The following is a 3,757-nucleotide window of genomic DNA, read 5'->3' on the forward strand; positions in this document are numbered from 1 at the left end:
AAAGAAAAAAATGTTTTTTTTCTTCTTTTTTTAATTTTTTCAATTAATTTTATTTTTTTTCTTTACGTGTTTACATAAATTGATTTTATCAAAACTAAATTTCATATAGAAAATTGTGATATTAAAAAATATACCTATATTTCCGCTAGAAGTGTCCCAATTTTATTTTCTTCATGCTTAATTGAGAAATCATTTGCGTTTTAAATTTTTAAACTTTTTTTACTTTTCAATCTTTTAATTTAATTTCATTATTTTTCCTTTACTTAAGTAACTTTACTTATGTAAATAGTTATTTACATATATTGATTTTATCAAAATTAAATTTCATGCAGAAAATTGTGATAAAAAAAAATCTGCCGGAAGTGTCCCAATTTTACTTTCTTCATAAGACTATTTGTGCTTTAAATTTTTAAAATTTCAGTCTCTTTTAATTTTTTTAAAACATCCAGTTCTTCATAAAAAAAACCATTTCAACATTTCTTTTTTAGAATGCTCTACAAACAATAAAAAACGTATTTTAAAAAATGCATTGTGAGAAAGAACACAGCATCTAATGTGAAAGGCATAATTGTAATTAGCCTTTTGGAAGAAGCAAAACAAATGTTTTACATTTTTGTTTAATACTGCGACACAATGTTTCTTTTTTTTTTAGAATTATTTTTAAAAGATTACGAATTGATTTAAAGTAAATAAAATAACAAATGAATAAAATAAAAATTAATAAAATAAAAATAAATAAAATAAAAATATAACAAAATAAAAATTAATAAAATAAAAATAAATAAAATAAAAAAATAACAAAATAAAAATTAATAAAATAAAAATAAATAAAATAAAAATAAGTATCATAGACATTAAATTTTTTTGTTCTTTTCAAAAATCTGAAGCATCTAAAATGAGGCCTTTCGTTATTGCACAATATTTATTTAAATTATAAATTTTCGAAATGTCAAAAGTAATGTGGTTTTTTAAAATATAAAGTCAATCTTTTAAATTAGATTAAAAAGTACGAAGTTATTATGTACTTGTACAGTATTTTGTACTAGTAAAGCACTTGTTATTTTGAACAAAGTATATAGGCTTTTTATAATTGTTAAACGTATATGAAATAACTGGTTTTTAATAATGCCTAATCATATAATTTATTTATACTAAGTTAAATAAAGTCCTCTGCATTTACAAAAATATTTAATTAATAAATTCTTAAAAATATTTTAACTTACAAGTAAACATAAATAATAATCAATCTTTCTTAACTTTACAATCATCAATGTGATGAATATTTTTAATGTGTCTGATTTTTAGAAGTTTTTAATCCAAGTGATCCGAACTAACGAGTCAATAAGTTAGAGTTTCTGTTGATCGCTAAACGTTCAGCCAACTGGCGAATTTATTTTTACCGCCAAACTGCCAAGTAGCCAACTTCAGTTCAGCACATGAATGCAGATTGTAAACAAACACTTCGATTTTCATTTACCAAGTTTTTACTGAAAGAAATACCTCAGCAATTATTTTCTATTTGTTAATTAGTAGTATGGAAAACTATTTTTTATAATTCGATTGTTTATATCAGGTTGCTTACATGACAATTTCTAAAAAGATAAGTTAGAGTAAGTGTATGTTTTCGATAAGTAAAAAAAAAATTGAACAATAACATAAGTAACTTAAAGTAAAGAATCTGTTTTATTTATTTAAAGTTTTTACTTTAAAGATATTTTTATTGCCTGATTATCTGAATTTTTTGATTCGTTAGCACTTTTTTTTTTCTTTTCATTTCACATTTGCTGTATTTTAATACATTTTATTTCTGTTAAATCTTATCTTTCTTTTTGTATTTGTGTTCCCTTATTTTTGGGTGTACAAACTTTTCTTTTGGATATACTTTGCTTGACTTGTTTTTGTGATTAGTAATATTATTGTGTTTAAATTTTGATGCTATTGAAAATAAATAATCGACATTTTGTTTCAAAAAGATATGAATAAGTAGAAGGGTATTAAAAAATTAACCCTACTAAACAAAACACATGTGGCTATTCAAAATAATGGGTTGTATTCTTATATAAATGTACGGGGCTGTAAAAAAGTATTGAATTATATTCCCTACTTAATGTGGTATGATAGTACTTATTCCAATTCATTATTTTTTTCTTTGTTTTTTTTATGTTGTTTTATTCACTATAATTATACATCTGAATTCAACATACTGGTGCGGGAAAGATTCTAAATTCCACATAGTTTTTGAAATGGATACATTATTGCTACTGGAAATATCACAATAATGTAACAATTTTCTGTTTAATGTTCAAACTACAATTAATAACATTTTCGAAATTGAAGCTTATTACTTTAAGTAACACTTTTGCAAACCTTTTTTTATCTTTTTTGTTTTGAATCATTAGAATTTATTGTGTAGCCTTGTTAGAGTTCAATGGAAATATTGTTTTACTTATATCAACCTCTGAAATAATCCTGCTTACTTTGAATCAGGTGAAAAGGTAACTTAAGGAATGGTATTTATTAATTTGTCAAAATTTCGTTAACGTCGCAGGCATTATGAGAAACTACGTAATCTCATTTGTCAAAGCAATCAAAAAATGTTTAACAATTCAATATGTTTTTTTTTAAATCTGTAATATATTTTTTACTTAATTTAAATCTTTTCAAGCAGAAAGTTTATCAAAAGAACATCTGGATGTAGGTTTTATGAACCTCGAGGAAAAAACTTATTGCAGTTCCTATGCTCCTTACACAAAGCATAATTTATATATTTTTTTAAGGCATATCATTAAGCTATTTTTGAAATTGTTTACACTTTTAACTCTTAAGTTGTCTATGTCCCTAAGTAACTGTCACTTTTGAAAACTTAACATACTGTACTGATTTTTATCATTAATTTTTTACTGAAATTTTTATTATAGTAGAAGATCATTATAATTCCAACCTTAAAATATGACACTTTGCATTGCATATTGTTTTGTGTTTTTATAAATAATTTCACGAGTCATTTTTGAACTTAATTATTAAACATCACAAATCTGAAACAAATCAATATTTAAATGCTTTAAACTAATTTTTAGATTCAACTTATTTTAAAACACGAAAACATGTACTTAAGTATTCCTATTAAGAAGGTGAAAAACTAAAATTATCAAGGGGTTTAGAATAAAAAAAAAATTCTTTTTTGATTTGCTGTAGGAATTGCAACTTCTTAGTAACTTTTCTTGCTGTTTATGAACAGTTAAGGTTTCTGTGTGGTTATGTATTATTTAAATACTTATTAAATAAATGAGCATGATCTAGCATCTCACAAACACATTTAATGATAATCTAACAAGATACACATACACAATCTCTAGTTTAGATCCTGGAATTAAATGTTTCCTATTCCATCGAAGCCAGGGTTGGCAGGTTTTTGACATGTGACAGTTTTTGACAGTTTAAACCATGGTTTAAACCGTCACGTCAAAAACCTCACTGTCAAAAATATCGAAAATGTCAAAAACCTATATTCATATGTGAAATTTAATTTTAATTAATACATAAAATTTATATATTTTTTAAAGGATAGTGTTTCTAAATATGTTCTAGAAAAAATAAATTTAAAATTTTGAAGAAACACTTATATTTTGAATAGTAACCAAAATCTTGTACTTTTGAAAACTCACATCTTTTGTAATATTATGTATTCATTTTCATGTGTTATTGAAAATCTGCAGTGATATTATTAAGAAATTTATTTATAACCAAATTTAGTGTA

General features: G+C 23.4%; 1 protein-coding gene across 1 annotated transcript in view; it reads left to right on the plus strand.

Annotated features, from left to right (window-relative positions):
• Positions 1-1,409: 1,409 nt before the first annotated feature.
• Positions 1,410-3,757, plus strand: part of LOC107457472 (flap endonuclease 1) — a 15,687-nt gene continuing 13,339 nt past the window's right edge. The window contains exon 1 of the mRNA XM_043047975.2: positions 1,410-1,610. The gene's annotated coding sequence lies outside the window, so the exon portion shown is untranslated. The remainder of the gene's footprint in view (positions 1,611-3,757) is intronic.

This window comes from Parasteatoda tepidariorum, chromosome 10, assembly GCF_043381705.1.
Source record: "Parasteatoda tepidariorum isolate YZ-2023 chromosome 10, CAS_Ptep_4.0, whole genome shotgun sequence".
Lineage (NCBI taxonomy): Eukaryota > Metazoa > Arthropoda > Arachnida > Araneae > Theridiidae > Parasteatoda > Parasteatoda tepidariorum.